Genomic DNA, 18,256 nt, shown 5'->3' with positions numbered 1-18,256 from the left:
GAGTAGTTATGACTCAGCATTATCCCCAAGATTTCATTTGACCCCTTCTCCAGTTTGTGGACAAGAAAGTAAATCTGTTACTTTTACCAACTGGGGAGTTATTCTCAGTGTAGTCATGCATGAGATCAGATAAATACCTTACCCCCAGCGGGGGGGGGGGGGGAGTTATTTTTCAGAAAGGCTCTCCAAATAGAAAGCTCAGTTACTTCTGTGTTAAAAAAAATATGATCTGTTGAACAAACTCTCAGTAAATGTTTATTGATGGTCAGTTATTCCATCCAAATTATTAGTAGTTCATGATTTTATATGTGAATATGTAAAAAAGACCTATTCTGCTAATTTTATCTTTATTTTTATAAATCGTTGCACCTTAAAAAAAAAAAGATGCCACTGATGTTCTCTGTGTGTTCAGGAGGAAAGAATATTTGTCTTGTCTCCTTATGGTATGTTCAGAGTAAATTCTGATTTATCTTGAGTTTATTGGTGCTTCATTAATCCAGCAAAAAAAAAAAAGGAAAATATAAATCTCAAAATTTACTTGGGGATACATGGTGATAAAATATCTATTGGGTGATAGTTATTTCACATATTTGTGATAATGGGTATGTGTGTTTTATATATATGTATGTTTTATTGCCAAATAATAGCTACAGGATACATTATTTTATGATTTTGTTTTGTTCTGATACTTGCTAAGGTTGGTTGGGTGCTTACTGTGTGCCAGGCAGTGTGCTAACCTCCTCGGCGTGTTGTCCCATCTCCTCACACGTGGACCCCGGGGCCACAGTGTCGCTCGGCCTGGAGACTAACAGCTGCGGACCGACCGCCAGGTAGTGAGTCCTGGCGCTACCACTTGGGATTCCGCCTTGGACAAGTTCCTTAACGTTTCTGTTTCTACTTGATGTTTCTGTTTGAATGTTCTCACCTGTACGTTACAGATGATAGCTGTATTTACCTCAGAGGGTTGTTGGTGACTCAGTAAGTTATCAAAGCACTGGATGTAGCACATGGGGTGTGGCAGGTGCTGAGTAAATCTTGTTCTTCAACTTCTCTTGCTCCTGGTTTTACAGAGGAGGAAATGGAGACTCAGCGAGTCTGAATACAGTACCAAAGTCACACTAATACCCGTTCTTTTCTGCTTAACAAAGATGTAATGCAGTATTTCCTACTACCTCAGTGCCTTTAAAAGTAGATGGTCATAACTATAACTGTAGTCACTTAAAGATGTTTTGTTTAGGGCGCCTGGGTGGCTCGGTCGGTTAAGCGACGGCCTTCGGCTCAGGTCATGATCCTGGAGTCCCGGGATCGAGTCCCGCGTCGGGCTCCCTGCTCAGCGGGGAGTCTGTTTCTCCCTCTACCCTCCCCCCTTTCATGTGCTCTCTCTCTCTCTCATTCTCACTCTCTCAAGATAAATAAATCTTTAAAAAAATAAAATAAAGGTGTTTTGTTTAAAATCTAAAACAACACAGAATTACAAAAGGAAAGATTCTCCATCTTTCATGAGAAAATGTCACGGTCTCCAAACTGACTCCATGGTGGGCTTGAGGGCTGAGGGGGTGTCTGTCCCTTATGTTGGTAGCACAGAGTCCCCACGTTGGCAAAGGGTGATGTGGAATGGCAGATTCAAAGGCCTTTCCTTATAGTGGCACAGACTACAGTCATACTTGAAATGATCCCTCTGAAGGTCACTTACTGTGGGAAACGGCAAACTATCAAATGGTCTGTGCTGTATCACTACACGTGTATATATAACCTTAAGCACACTACCTTCCCTGTTTGAGCCCTTCTTTATCAATAAAATAAGGAGACCACTTATTTACCCCAACAGAGGTTGGTGAGAGTCAAAGGAGATAATAGTTGTAAAAATGCATTTTTATATAAAGTTGAGTATAAATGTGAGAGACTATCCTAATTCTTCCTAAATCATTTCAGCTCTACTTCCTGTCTACGACGTGTGAATAAGTAATTGTTATTGTCTGATGCATTTTGGAATTCAAACACCCGATTGTTAGCAGTCTTTATTACCGAATGTGTTCACAGTCATTCAGCGTCCTGCCCTTGCGTACTTGAGTTACTGTCTGCTTGGGTCCCAGGTCACTTTCTGAGTGATTTCTGGACACCTCACCAGTTTTCGCTTGTCCATGAGTGCCTTCCGTCTTTTCTCTCTCATGCCCCATCTTGTGGAAGGTCTCTGGAAGGGTGGCAGAGGAGATTTGCTCTTCTCGTCAACACCCCGTCCCACGGTTTGTCACTGGCCAGAATGGGACAGCCCGGGGACCACTCTGGGAGGTCATTTCTTGTCTGTATAATGGAAACAGAGATGAAGAAAACCTAGTTTAGAAGGAAGAGCACGTTCGAGTTAAGAGCACCATCGAAGAGCACCATACCTAAAGGAGAATCTGGAGTCACGGTGTAGCGGCCGCGAGGGGGACACGGGAGTAAGTCCGTCAGTGAAGCACTTGCGGGGTGGGGAGGGGAGGGTGTTGGCTTTGGCTGGTTTGATTTTATTCTGAATGGCGGTAGCTGAAGTCCGGCCTTCCAGGGGCTGAGCCGGCGCGGTCCTCTCTCGAGCTGTCCGCTGGGGGCGCCAAGGAAGCTTGCTAAGAGCCCGGGTGGGGAACGCAGGAGGCACCGGTTCTACCCACACGCTGGACGTGTCACCCCTGCCGTACCCCCGCCTCCAGGTCCGGCACGACGCCCAAGGGACCCACGCGGACGAGGGCCGCCCCCGACGCGCTCCGCCGACCTGGAGACTGCTCACCCGACCCCAGGACGAGTAAACGCAGTGCTCTGATTTAGGTGAGCCCGACGACGTAGGCGCTCCGCTCACACCACTGGCCGCACTGATGGTCACACCGCCCGTGTGGCTCTTGAAATCGTGGCTTTCTGTCGTCCCGGGGGCGGGAACAGGGCTCTGTGGAATTCCTTTTACCTCTTACCGTTCCTTGTTTGAGAAGGCGATTTGGGGTGGAGTGCAAGCGTGGATCCCGGTGGGTCCGGCCACTGGGGTTCAAGTCCCCCTCCTGCCGCCCGCTAGCGGAGGGGACCCGGTCTAGTCCCCAGTCTCTGACCCCTTAATTACAAAGTACAGACGACCGTCACGTTGCCTGCCCCAGCGGGGTGTGTGAGGCCGAACTGAAGTGACCCGTGCACGGCACCCGGGCTCGTGCCCGCTGTTCTACTGCGCGCACTCGTCGCCTGTGCCCCTGTCACTGGAGATCCGAGCAGCGGGGAGGACACTGTCGCAAACTCTGTTACGCTCATCGTGCCTTTTGCTGTGAACCACCCCGGCTACTTTGTCCGTGTGCATGTCCACAAGCGCGTTCTGCCTTACGCCAGAGCCGATAACGTTTTGGGGGCAGGTTTGTGGTTATGTCGCTCTACGTTGGCAGGGGACAAACACAGACTTGACACTGTGAAATGAAATAAAGTATATTTAAAACATCAAGCCCAAACACTGTTTCCCTCTGTTCTTATGTGCTAATATCTTTTTATGCTTTTGTCTCTGTATTTCCTCTCCTCCCCCTTTTTCTAGAAGTTGAGATAAAAAAAGGGATTTTAGATCAGAAATAAATCCGGTACAGAGCATCCCTCCATGTGTCTATGTCTCCAGTAATTCCTGGCTCCGGTCGTCCCGCACCCACTCTGGTTGTCGGCTGGTTTTCCAACTTTCCCTAGCGTGTCGCTTTGTTTCCCCATCTATTTTATCACTGACCCAAGCTCTGATAAATCCTAAAGCAGCAACAGGCCCAAACTGGACTTGGCTTCAAGGCAGCGCACAAAAATGTTAGTCTGAGAGTCAGGAGACCTGGAGATGTAGGCAGCCAGGTCCCAAATCTGTGACAGTGGGTCACTTCCACGACCGGAGTCCAGTTGCCGGAGACTTTCCATCTTCCCGTCTGTGATTCGCTCATACCCGGGCAGCCTCCCAACCCACTGTGCCGGATGCATGGGCCACCTTCCACCTGTCTCCTCGGGCCAGTGTACCTGCGGGCTTCTCCCTCCTGCCTCCAGCAGCTTCCTCTCTCTTCACGGCCCCTTAAATCCCAGGCCCGGACACAGTTTCCCAGCTCCCCTCTGACAATGCGGGGGTCACACCCCACCTCCAAACCTACTCTTTCCCAGGTGGTGACCATAGTCCCATGTCCCCCGGAGCCCTCAACATGTGAGCCGTGCTGTAAGGATAAAATGCATTCCAGATTGTGTTTTAATTAGTTTTAAAAAATGTCGTTGATTAGTACTTATATTGATTACATATTGTAAAAACATTGGATATATGGTGTTCAATAAAATGTAATAAAATTTCACCTTTGGGGCGCCTGGGTGGCTCAGTCGTTAAGCGTCTGCCTTCACCTCAGGTCATGATCCCAGGGTCCTGGGATGGAGCCCCGTATCGGGCTCCCTGCTCCGCGGGAAGCCTGCTTCTCCCTCTGCCATTCCCCCTGCTTGTGTTCCCTCTCTCGCTGTGTTTCTGTCAAATAAATAAATAAAATCTTTAAAAAAATAAAATAAAATTTCGCATTTTTCTAATGTGGCTACTGGAAAATTAAAAATTACATAGATGTCTGGCATTATATTTCTACTGGACTTTTCTATCCTGAGACTCGACCACAATTCCCAGCTCATATTAGGCAGTCAACAGGGTTTGTTTATTCAATAGATAGAAATGCGAGGCTAGACATTTTATGATTAGATTAATTACATTATCAGATTCAATGACTGAGTTGAAGATTCTCTAAAGTAGTTATGTTTTAACTTTACAACCTGAAGCCAACAAATTCCTTTTAAAAGTAAATGGCATATGCAAGAAATATTTAATAAGTGATATGGAAGTCATGCTTTGGAAGCGTCATCTAGAAATTATTGGTGTTCAGGACAATAAAGCACAACCAAGAAACAAAATCGGAAGAAATATGACAATACTGAGTCGTTTTATTTTGGATTGGGGCTTAACAGTGGACACTATGTCATACTATTCTTTGTTGTTTTTGTATCCTTAAGTTTTACCAAATTGAAAAATGTTAAATCCAGGCACATGGGTTATTTTGTTTAAGCACTATTATCTGAAGGTGATTCCATATTTATCCTGATCACTAGTTAAATAAGTTACCACTTTTCTTTGATCGCTAGTCCAAGTATGAATGGAATCTGTAAACTGTGACAATCTGCAAATAATTGGAAATTCCTCTGCCGTATTTAAATGGATGTAATCAGTTAATGTTACCTGGTACTATGATACCAAATAATTAATGGAAATATTTGTTTGCAGTTGAATCTGCTTATAATAAAGAGCTAAAATTTGTTACTTCTGCCTGCTCCTTTTGTTCTTCCCAAAGGAAATTACTTGGGATGAATTATGTTGAAAAACAGTGTTTATAGTCGCCTCCGAAGACACATTAAAAATGGTGACAGCAAAAGAATGAGAGTTTTAACAAGGCAGCAGCTAATAACTCCGAGAAGTGCATCGGAAACCAGATGATTCCCCTTGAGTTGCTAAAAGAATGCTTTTTTTATCTGGTAAGTAATTTCGGCACTGTAGGTTAAGACTGGTAGTGACACATAAAATCAATTTATAATAGCTCAATGCCGTGATACAGTTGGGAAACTTGAAGAGTTGAGGGAAAAAAGTAGAGGGGCATCAAGCACAGCTGGTTTACTTTCCCGATTACAGAAACGACCTTCAAACAGAAGAAAGTATGGCAACTTGATTAAGATCTCACAGGTGGAGGGAGTAAGTGGTAGAGAACCTGCTCTTCCTGGTGCTCACCAGTTTGAACTGTAATCACCAAGTATCGATGTGACTTTATTATCAGGAATATAATGTGTATAAGAGAAGATACATGATATATAAATGTGCTTTCAAATATATGAAATATACATGTGTGTACATACATATGCATAGGTATAAAAAGGTTTCCCATGATAAGGATTTTTCAGACTGCTGAATTACCTGTCTTCACATTTTTGTGTTGAATCCAGGGTCTAGGTGACCTCTGAAGAGAGTCCCTCCATGCTTCAAAGTATCAGCCATGTCAGTATTCAAATAAAAGCTCCAACATAATAGAAGAGCCATCCTGTGTTATTTACTACCTAAGACAATGTGCAAAGTGCTTCACATATTCTACTTTCTCTTGATAACCTCATGAAGTGGAGAGGGATCCCCAAATGTCCTTCAGTGAATATCTCTTTCGTTTTAAAAATATCCCAAAGCAGAGCCAAGTCCTAAGAAATGCCTGACATTTGCTCTTCCGCCACACAGAGGATGAAACATGTCTGCTGAGGCCACAGACGGAAGGACCCCTCCCCTGCTGCTGGGAGGCTTAGGACTTTGAAGAGTAAAAGACGCCACCGAGACCATAAACCACAAACCTTTGACACCATAAACATGCATCAGCAGAAAAGGCCTGGCTAATAGGTGGGATCAAACACACCTTAGTTTTTCATGCTTTGAAGCCTGTCTCGATGGGTGGCGTGGGGAGTGGTGCGGTTGCAGTAAATCAAGTGTGGGTCCAAGTCTTTGCCACAATTGTCTGCCACCCCCTGGTGGCCGCTTCATGGCAGCAAAGTGCTTCAGGAAAAGAAACAGACCTCTGGGGAGAAATCACGCCGGCCCGTGGAAAACCGCACGCGTCCTGCAACGCCCGAGGATCACGGGAGCCACAGGAAAGGTTGCCGGCATCTTCTCTCTCCTGCTCCCCACCTGTAGGGCCTCATCTGCAGCCACATGTACCTCTCAGCCTCTTTCATTGCCATGGGGGCCATAAACATGACCTCACACCTGGCAGGCTGGGCCGCCTACAGGCAAACGGCAAACCCACGGCCACAGCTCAGCTCGGGGCGTGCCTGTCCTTGCCCAATGCGCGTCCCTGACGCCGGGCTGTGTTCTCTCGTAGGTCACCTGAGGCACTGGGAGCCCAATCCCAGCTGCAGACGCCCTTGGAGCCCTTGGGAACGGCATTCCCAATATCCTAATTGGCTCTGGCAGGGGAGCGAGCTGGCAAGAGGGGCTCTGATCAGTGCCTCGGTCAGATGAGCTTTCCGTCCCCCGCTGAGGTGAGGCTGCTGCTGCTGGAGGCCAGTCGGTACACCCGGTACCCACGAGGGTTCTGGACATGCCTGTGGAGCCTGCACAGCCTGTTCTTCCCTCCCCGCCACCCAGCCGCGCCTCCGTGACAGGCAGGCCTTGCTGCAGAGGTGGGAGCCCTGCATCTCGGAGCTGGGCAGTGACTTTGAGACGAGGAGGCCGAGGCCAGAGTGGAGAAGAGCCTGACCTGGGTCTCCTCCTCCGACGGGACTGGAACCAGGGTCCCCCGTTAGTGGCAGTGGTGGCATGCTGAGCAGGCTGATGCCCCAGCGTGTTGCCCCCCCTCGATGTCTCCCCCATCCCGGGCCCAACACGTCCTCACGGCCTCCACCCGCAGGCTCTGGGGGGCTCTGCACACCCGTGTGGGACCGTGCCATGCGGCCCCTGACACCGCCGCCAGAACAGAGTGGGCGGTGCGTCCCGGGCACAGGGCCGGGCCGTGGACGTGGCGCCGCCGCAGCCGGACCTCCCGCCCCGTGGCCTCCGAGGAGCAGCCCCAGTCCCCCGCACACAGGCCACAGCTGCCCGCCTCGGCTGGGACACCCTTGTCCAACTGTTCACGGGCGACACGGTGCGGCCCAGAGACACAGGGCGCCGCAGGTCAGGCCTGCAGGAGTGGTGGGCAGCCGTGAGGGCAGAGCCCAGACCCTTTCTGCCACACACTTGCCTCGGCCCCCGCCTCCTCGCTCATTGTCCAGCCAGGAGCTAGAGAGCCCTCTGCCCGGCTCCGAGCCGCTGGGAGCTGGAATGACTGTCCCGGGAGGCGGTCCACAGAGGGCGATGGTGCGTCCAGGCCCGGGGGCCTCTAGGCCACGGCTACAGCTCCCCTCCCCACCTCCAGGCTGTCCCCCGGCTGGTTTCCCCCAAGGCTTACATGGATATTTGGGTTAAACTTGAGGGGAAGGCACAGGGACATCACCACGTCATGCTTAGCCCTTTACATCCGAAGCTTTGGACCTTGCCTGTGTCCTCCCTAAGGGACAACCTCAGCCAGACTCCTGTCAACTTGAGGTTCAGTGTCTGGCATCTTCCTGAGTAATAGGAGGAACACAGTACTGATGCCCCTCACCCGATTTGAAACCCGCCTGAAAGGATGGCGATGCTTCAAGTGAGGCTCTCGGAAGCACGCGCTGTTGGTGTTGTCCCGTGGGGCTCGCTGGGACAGCCCAGCTGCTGAGGGCTATGGTTAATCTTGCACCCAGAGGAGCAACGTCCTCACATTTCCAAAGCACGGCCCCATCTCTGCACACAGCGCCTAGCCCAGCAGGTGACACGTGACCAGTCGAGCACAGGACCCGAGACCGGTTAAGTGTCAAACTGCATCTAAGGGCTTCTAACTTCCAGGGAAGAATCAGGCTTCGCAGAGCACATGGAGCTTGAGCTGAGCCTGAGCAGTCCCAGCACCAGCGACGGTCATGGTACCCTGAGTGCCCATGGCATGGCAGGTGCTGTGCCTGTCTATTTCATCTGCACGACGTTATAACGCAGGCAGGATGGCTCCCACTGTGCAACCAAGACAAGTGAGCCCCAGAGCGGGCCCAAGATGCCCCCCACGCCGCCCAACCAGCCGCTGGGAGAGCTGCCGCCCGTGATGACACGCGTGACTTCTGCAGAGTCTCAGGAGGCAGAGAGCAGAGCAGGAAGGCAGGTTCAGGCCAGGGGCATACGGGAGGAAAGGCGAGAGCATGACCGCGACCGTGACAGCAGGTAGGGGTGTGGGGGAGGAGAGGGCCGCTGGGAGCATGGCGCAGAGAAAACAGAAGGAAATGACGTTCAGGCCTGGCATGTGCCCGGCCCTGGGCTAGCGCTTGATGGGCACTCTCCTGCCCATGCTTCACCAGACCCCAAGGGGACAGAAGGGCATCCTAGTCTTACCACGGAGGTGGATGGACCTGCACAGGTTAATAATGTAGGAGAGTCACTGAAAGGGTCTGGGGTGGGTGGGTGGGGCGCGGTCCACATCTGTTTGCCTGACCCCACAACCAGGGCCTTTCCCCGCGCTCCCCCGGGCCTCTGATGGGGCCTCACGAAGCACCACCCCCTGGACGTGAGGAGAGGCCGATCTGCCCCCACCTTGGCTCACCTTGGAAGGCACCCCCTGCACTGGGTCTGTTCCTGCATCTATGCAAAATACATAGCTGGGTTAACCTGCAAGCTCTCCTTCAGCTGTAAAAGCAACCAACACGTAACTGAGAAGCTGTCTGGACATGTGGGCTTGTGCTCGGCCCACAGAGTAAGTGTGGGCAAGGTGACCTGCGTTATCACCCACACACAGCTGGTGGAGAAACACAGGCTCACCTTCTCCCTTCTACAGAGTGGACCTGCGGGGCAGGACCGAAATTGGCCCCCAAGAACAGTGGATTCTTCCCGGTGCCAGTTCATCCTGCTTTCTACTTGTTCTTCCTGTTTACAGAGTGTCTTCCTTCAGGGGAGCTGTGACTGGGACGAGCATGACCTCATTGTCCCAGCTCAACCAGCAACCCAGAAAGGACAGGCTGTGCCGTTCACATTCTCCTCCAGTGCTTCTGCACTTTCCATGGCTTCGGCTTCTTCAGGCAGGCTCCTGCAGCGGGCGGGGGGTTGTGTGTATAATGAAGAAAGCCAGTGTGGACAACGAGCAGACAGCTGGCTCTGTCTTTATTTGCCACAGGTGACACCAGGGGCAAAGACTGATTTGGGGTGGACAGTGAGTCCATCCATCCCTGCTCCGGTTGGGGCATCCGTCTGCTGGGCAGTCTTATGCACACAGAGGGTGCGTGGTCAAGGTGGAAACCAGGGGATGAACCGCAGGTGGGATGCTAGGCAGGCTTTTCTCCAGGAAGGAGCTGTTTGCAGAAGAGCTCCTGACTACCCCCTTCCATGGCACTCAGACCTGCCCAAATTCTCAGCCCAATCCAGCCTAATTCGTAGATCCTCCTGCTTTCAAAGTGACTATCAATGTGTAGTCTCTGTGAATCCACTGTTGACAAGTTAACCCATTTTTCTAGAGACTAGGGGAGTCCAGTGGAAGCAAAAAGATGTTTTGATTGAGTGAATCAATACGTCAGCCCTCCCCCCACCTATGTGCCAGGTGCTTGTGCTTGGTGTTGGAATCATGGGGATTGTGATGGACTGAACTGTGTCCTCCCAAATTCATATATTGAAGTCTTAACCCCAAGGACCTCAGAATGTGACTATACTTGGAGATAGGGTCTTAAAAGAGGTGACGGAAGTAAAATGAGGTCATCAGGGTTGGGCCTTAATCCTGTCTGACTGATGTCCGTATAAGAACTGGAAGAGAGCCCAGGGATACATGTGGACCGGGCAGGCTGGGGGGGGGGGGGGAGGCACACAGCAAGAACACAGCAAAAAGGTGGCATCTACACATCAAGGAGAGTGGCCTCCGGAGATCCAACACCTTGACCTCGGACCTCCAGCCTCCAGAACCGGGAGGAAATAAATTCCCGTTGTTGAAGCTGCCTGGTCTGTGGCATTTTAGATCAATGAGAAATCATCCCCGGGCTCAGAGGACTCACAGTATGGCAGGTGGGACTCACACCTAAATGTATGTGTTCCATCAGAAAAGTAACATGCTTCCCCTTGGATTGCCCCTGTCATCTCTGAACGCCGGTGGGGCCCCTGTGGGACCGGCCTCCCCCTCTCCGTGCCTCCCCCGCCATGCCCCCTCCACACCTGTATTTAATTCCCAGTTTGGGACATCCCTGCAGGCAGAGCACTGTGCCAGACGGAGGTGACTTGAGATGGCCATGAGGCTTTTAAATCTCCCCGCCAGCCTAAAATCGCTGAGACCTATATACCTCGTAGTGTTGACATTCTAAAAACAACTCAATACTTGTCCATCTGTCGGGAGATCTCTGAAGGTCCCTTATAGCAGAATGGTCGCTCTGGCAAGTGTACAAGGACTCACTTCTCAGTACTGTTCACTGAGGGACACCCATTTGAGTGAGTTAAAGGCTTTGCAGAGGAGTGATTTATTGGAGGGATTTGTTCATTGTTTTACTCTTTGAACAATTAAGAATAATTGCTACCACCTAAAGGTGGGATCCCCTTTCCCTTAGTGTGTAATGTACTTCATCCTTAACAAACTCCTACACGTCTCAAAACCCAACTCAGGAGGTTTGTCTTTCCCAGGCTGAGCTGACCAGTCCCTCCTTAACAGGATCACTCTTTGTTAACCAACCTCATGACCAGGTTGCTATGGACTGAATGTGTCCCCCTCAAATTAATGTTAAAGCCCTCACCCCCAATGTGATCGTAGTTGGAGGTGCTGCCCTTGGAAGGTGATTAGGTTAGAAGATGGCATGAGGACAGGGCTCAAGTGATGGAATTAGCATCCTGATCAGAAGAAGCAGAGACCAGAGCTGGCTTTCTCCCACCTGTGAAGACACACAGCAAGAAGACACACTGTCTGAACCAGGATGCAGGCCTTCCCCAGACACGGGATCTGCCAGCACCTCGACCTCAGACTCCCAGCCTCCAGAACTAGAGAAACACATGTCTGCTGGTCAGGCCTCCGGTCTGGGGCATTCTGTGATAGCGGCTGGAGCGGACTGAGACACCGGCTGCTCGCTGTCCCGTGAGGTGGGACCCACGGAGGGGAGCGGGGTTTCGGCTCTGCGGGCAGCAACGGGCGGAACTCGGCACTTAGCAGGAGGGGGGTGACCGAGCTGCCCAGATGCCCGTGATCGGCCACCCCACAGGCCTGAAGCAACCTAGGAGGCTATGTTTTTTAAACTGTGGGTGCTACGTGTCAGCTCACTTTACTTCAGCGGCCGCCGAGAACAAACTGGTGGTATTTTAGGGGGCGAGGAGAAGCCTCTATCCTTTATTTGATAAGAAGACCGTTATCAAAGGGGATCAGAGTAAAGGTCAAGGTAGCTGGACGCTGTTACTTTGTACCTCTCCCAGGCCTTCCTGAGGATGTAGCGTCACAGCCTCCGGGCCGGCTCGCCTCCGCTTCTGCGGCTGCCGCGGCACTGGCCCAGGGGAAAGGCACGGCAGCCGGCCCGGAAGGACGGCGCGCATGGGGCGCGTGAAAACAGTGGCAGGCTTCTGCGCTGCACGGGCCCGGCCTGCTGGCTCTGAAGGATTTACAACCAGTCTCATAAACACAGTGCCCAAGCCCGTCCGGCGGGGAAAAGCCCCTCCCGTGGACCCAGAGGCATAAACAGCTCGGGGTTTCCTGCGGGGAACGCATAGCCCCAGACGCCAGGCCCAGAGAAAAACAAAAACCGGCGGCGCGACTCCCACTGCGGCCCTTGGACAGAAAGCAGCCGGTTCCCAGGGCCTGGTCTGGGGGTGCCCCAGCTCTTGTGCACTTTGCAGGGTGGGGAGGGTGGGTGGTTAGGCCTGTGCTGATCTTCAATGGAAAGCATTCCCGCTTCTGTGACCCACTCATTATTTGGGCTCCTTACTGTTGCCCAGACTGGCCTCCAGATTCATTGCATTTGTATTTGTCCCTTTTCCCGTTGTTCCTGCTGAAAATTGCTTCTAGATTTGACGTCCCTTCTTCTCGCCTACAACCCTCTCCAGATGGGGGTCACACACCCCGGGGATCGGGCCTCACTGGTGTCCTGTAAGAGGTGCCCCTTTCACTTTGGGCTTTCCGCTGCTTGAGGCCAAAGCTGAGCTGCGAGTAATAAAGTAGGTGTTGATCCCCGTCTGGTCACTGACTGTCCCAGGTCCATCCTGCAGAGGCTGCATCAGTCGGTCTGGGAGGATCCCAGAAACTCCTGCCAGGTGATCCCTACACAGGTGGTGTGGGGGAGGGAAATGGCCCCCAACAGTAGACCGCAGCGGTAAACAGGGGTTGGCTTGTGTATGTCTACCCCACGCTTTCTGCCCCAGCTGCCCACGTCCCTCGTCTCGCACCCAGTGACCTGGCACCAGCTCTTCCACAGAGGGTAGGAGGGTTGCCTTTTGGGTGGCACAGGGCTTTGATCTCTCAGCGGGAGCCTGGTCATTGCAGGGACAACTGGTTGGGGTCCGCTGACATGTTGGGGATGGGCAGGTTTTCGTTCTGTGCAAAATACCTAGAAATAGATAGATAGTTCTGCTTTCTCTCTGGACACCAGGGGAAAGATATTGGCCGGAAATTGAAAGCAAAGGGACCGTTTCCGAGAGCTGCAAAGAGGGGAATCACAGAGAGCCTGGCCTTGGAGTCCTGGTGTGGACAGGGATTTTGGAGGCCGGAGACTCAGAGGAAAGAAGCCTCGGCCTCAGCCTGTCCAGGCACCCCTTTGTTTTCCCAGAGCAGGGGAGGGTCATGTCCCCAAAAGCACATGGGAAGGAAAATGCTATGGAATGTTATGAAAACTGGGTTGGGGCCCATGTATAACCTGCAACAATTCATAATTCTTAGGGTTCCTATTAAAACATGGCTGTGTCCAGCTTAAGTGAAGCTGGAATAGACAGGAAGGTTATGAAGGGCGGACATTCTTTCCCATGTCCCGTGGTCACATGAACATGGGCTTCTGGCCACTACCGGTTGGCTCTGGGTACGAGTCTCTCTGAGCTTGGGTTCCCTCATTTTCAGCGTGGGAAAGGTAACAGTTCCTTCCCCATTGGATTGCTGGGGGGATCAGGTGAAGCGCTACATTCCAGCTGACACATAACAAGTACTTGGCAAATATTTGCTATTATTACCTGAAGACAGTAGAACTCATTGAAAGAAGTCCAAGGAAATCAATGCAAATTTTAGGCTAGTATGTTTTTCTATGAATAGAAAACTATCATCTTTAGACTAAAAAAAAAAAAAAAAATTGTTTTCCTTTTGGCTTGGTTTTCCATTAAAAAAAAAAAAAACCCTCTCTTCCCAAACGTAAACTAGCAAATGAACTAAAGGAAATTTGCAGTTGTGGGTAGTCATTAAATTGCAAGGCCTCCCTTGGGGCAGGGTGGAAGCCCATTGTTCCATCGCTCCAGCCCACCAAGTCATTCAAGAATGCCCTTCCTGGGACTGGACAAAATGATGCAGGCCGATTTTCCACGTGTGACTTCTACCATGCTGTGAGGATGGTTCCCACTGGCCGCTGACCAATCTGAGCCCGGTGGTTAGGCGACTGCCTTCTTTCCACATGGAAAAAACACATCTACTGGGAGAGATCACAGCCCTGCCGTCCTCTGCCCGTCATGATGTCAGAAGCATTTCCTAGTTCATTTCCCCGGAGTCTGACCACAGAAGGCTTGACCCTGTTGGAAACATGAAAGTCCATCTGCTAGAACTTGAATTTTTCCCCAACCACAGCCATTTGACTCAAGTTAGAAAGCACACTGATGGTAGTGTGATGTCTCTCGTTCGTACCGTGGCCGCTGCTCGGAGGATGAACAGGACCTAGCCTTTGTGTGGGCAACGTGCTGCCCTAACGGGTGTTCACCGACTGTGTGATCTGGACGCATTCTTCCTTTTCAGCGTCAGTGTATTAATCTGCAAGTTGAGGTAATAGAAACTAACAGGGTTAGCAGGTGAAAAATATAACCCAGGAATGTGAAGTTTTGTGACGTAATGTGGGAGGGGAAGGGCTAACATGGTGGCAAGGTTCAGATTTGCAAAAGGATTATGGAAACCATGAGAACAAATGTGCGGAACATTTGTGAATATATAGCAAATGATTCCACTTACCCAATAAGAGAGGTCAGCACCCTGCTACATCATCGGTGGGATACGGGAGGAGTTACTCTCTTTCCCAAAGACTTCTGGAAAAGTCTCAGAGACTTTAGATGCCTGTTGTTTTTTAAGAATTGTGATGGCAACATGTTTCCCCCAATAACCTGTTATGGATTGTACTGTGTGCATGGGGAGGAACGTAGAAGACCCCCCTCCCCACACACACACACAGACCTAAATAAGGGCAGTTGAGTTCCAGTGGACTGGGTGTGAGTTTCCACCTGATACTGGTCCACCATATTGGATGGTAGCAAACAACCCCATCACATCCTCTTTCTGGAGTCATATAAAGTGAGGATGAAGCCTGAGAAGCAGGTGCACTTGAATGAGACTGTATTCTGTATTCTGGATTGTGGGGAAACTCTGCATTCCTTCTACCTGCCATCTGAGACGAAGAGACCTGTGTGTCCCACAGCTGACCTTCCAAGGGCCCATTCTGGATGGTGACATTGGCATGGCTGTTCCTTGCAGCCTTGAAGACTCAGATCAATACATTTTTCTTCTGACAACTTTAAGTCCTAGGCAATACCAAACAGCTCTTACTCAGGGAGGCCAATTAAAAAATAGAAATTCAATATATTGCATAGGAAGGAGGTGGAGTTTTGAGGAATGAGAGAGCCGGATGGCAGGAAAGCCAGCATCTCACTTGTTAGAATGAGGCTGGTATAACCACCAGGACACTCCTGGGCCATCCTTTCGTTTGTCTTGTGTTCTACCTCATGGCTGGGGAAGTCGCAAAGCAGGGCGGGCTTCTGAGGAGTCTGACCTCTGTGAGCCTCAAAGGCCACAGGACAACCGCTTATAAAGACTTTTGGTGAAAAACCCATAGAGGAGTCAGAAAAAGTCTCACTTTTGCAAGTTTGAGAGTGAGTTTAGAACTATGTTCTAGTGGAGGCTGAAGGTGGAAGCCAGTTGGATGTCAGCAATGGTTGAGAGAAGATAGTAACTGGAGATTGTTAAGGTTTCTGATTGCACTGAAGAATTCATACCCACGCAGCGAGGGAGGAAGGAGGGCGCATGTGAACCCGGAGGGCCGCAGATCGCATCCACAGTCTAGGACCGCAGATCGCATCCACAGTCTAGGACCGCAGATCGCATCCACAGCCTAGGACCGCCAGACCTCTCCTGCCAACCGCCAGGAGCTGGGAAGAGGCGAGAAAGGGCTGCCCAAGGGGTTTCACAGGGGGCACAGACCTGCTGACACCTTGAGCTTGGATTACCAGTCTCCAGACCTGGGAGATGATGTTCCAGCCACGCAGGCCATGGTACTTTGGTATGGCTGTCCTAGGAAACCCATGTAGGCTCAGTAAGGAGGTTTAACTGATTTATTCAGGGATTCTAACTCCTTAGAGAATAAAAGTAAGTGGAGAAGTTGAGGTTCTCTTAGGTCCGATGAATAATTCTTATGGGTAGCGAAATTGTTGGACCAAAGGAAAACCTACTGCTAAATGCAGTTAATCCCATTTTCAGGCAAAGTTTCTAAAAATAGATAAACACCTGCAAGTTGGCTGTGTAGACAAAAACCTATATAGTAACAGGATTCACACATACATCGTTTTCTAGATGATCAAAAACAGATAAATTAGAAAATCATCATCTCCTTTCAAAATACCAGCAGTTCACTTTAAAAATGTGTGGAATGCCTTTAAATAGTAAGTTCACTAAAGAATTCAAGATTACTTTGTCACAAATAGTATTTTGTTTATATAAATATTCTAGTTGCATATCTATTACATAAAGATGTATGAGTTACGTGAACTATAGTATATGAATTACATGACTATCAGTAGTTTGGTTAACGTGGATTTATCTCAGATGTCAAATGTATCTGATGAGTGTTCTGCCCGCCCTCATAGGAAAAAACCAGTTCATTCAACACGTTCACTCTAAATTTACCTGTATCCATTAGGAACATCTCCCTAAGTGTTAATCTCAGGTAAAATTTAATTGCTCTGGGTCCAGTTATTATGGTAACAATCATCATAAAACTTCATTTTTAAGAGCATTTGATACAGACTGAGAAGAAATTACATGAGGACAGGCATTAGAACTCTGTAAACTTCCAGCTTGCACGTTGAATCCTTTCCTATAAAACGGAACACTCTATCACTCAGTTATGACTTTTCCTGTGAAAATAAAATCCTTGCCCTAGATCAGAATTTACCAACATGCAGCCAGAAAATCCTCAGCGATGCTCCACCACGGATCACAAACAGGCTCTGCACAGGCTCTGAAATAGCCCCACACCTGGAAACCAAAGTGATTAGCTGCGCCAACTTCTATATTACCCTCCAAAGCCAACTAAGGAGATTCAACCTTGTGCGTTCTTTTCCTATCTGTGTCTGCACTGAGGGAAACGTTGATATAGGAGATTATGAAGCCAGCCGTCTGTTCTTTCTATCCCTGTCGTGTGCTGGTAACAGCATTCACTCGGAGGGGTTACTGTGTGGATGCACATACTCTTATCTGCTTTGGGAAGTTGATGAGGATATGACTCTATTGATCTGTGCACCTGACATTCATCCATTCATACACTCACCTCTTTATTCATTCAACTGGCATTTCCTAAGCAAATTCTCTGTTGTGCCAGATACTATGTTACCATCAGATCATTTCTTTCTCTTCCTCAGCACACCACCAAGCCTGAGGACATCCTTGCTGGGCACCTGCAGGCAAGAGTGGGCTGTGCTTTGGCCATTCAGTGGCCTAGGCTGGGCCAGCCAACTTCAGCAAGCATGGCTTTCCCTCAACTTCTCCACTCGCCACCTCGAAGAATCCTGCTTGGACAGAGAGAAATGGGACCCTTCTTGGGTCCCTCAAAGGTGCCTGACAAGGTCCTCTAACCTAAGTGTTGGACAGGACTTATCATGCTGCTTTCAGACTATTTGTTTCCCAGTGAGGGCAATAAAGACAACGACTCTGCTATAAAGCAGCTCAGGAGGACGCATAGCTGTCACAGAAAAGATGGTCTAGACACGCATCAGAGACATGATTCTATCTGAGTGGGCAACGGGAATGCTGCTCCAGGGCATGGAACTTCCCAGAGAGAAGCCGGTGGAAGCTGAGAGAAGCTAAAGGAAGGAGTAAGGTGTACAAGTCCCGACCCTTGGCATCTTCCTAAGAGCTTGCTTCCCGCAGTCTTACAAGGCGGGGGGAATACTCTCCTGGAAGCTGGGGTCTCCTGCTGCCATGAGCATTTGACATGCCTGTTGATGCCACTGTTTTGACACAATGGAGGCAGTATTTTACAATGATGTAACCCAGTGTGCACAGGATAGACTAGACTTCATGCAACAGAGACACTCTTAAGTGGCTAATTGATTTAGTGCTTCCAAAACAAGGGGCAGAGCTTATCTCATTCAATTACCTTAATAATTGTTACTGCTTTCCCAATTGCTTTATTTTATTATTTTATTTTAACCACTTTACTGAGATATCTTTGACATATAAAAACTGTATGTATTAAGATGTACCATGTGATGTTTTGCATCGTGAAATGACCACCA

This window comes from Zalophus californianus, chromosome 2, assembly GCF_009762305.2.
Source record: "Zalophus californianus isolate mZalCal1 chromosome 2, mZalCal1.pri.v2, whole genome shotgun sequence".
Taxonomy (NCBI): domain Eukaryota; kingdom Metazoa; phylum Chordata; class Mammalia; order Carnivora; family Otariidae; genus Zalophus; species Zalophus californianus.
Note: the sequence above shows the minus strand (reverse complement) of the source record.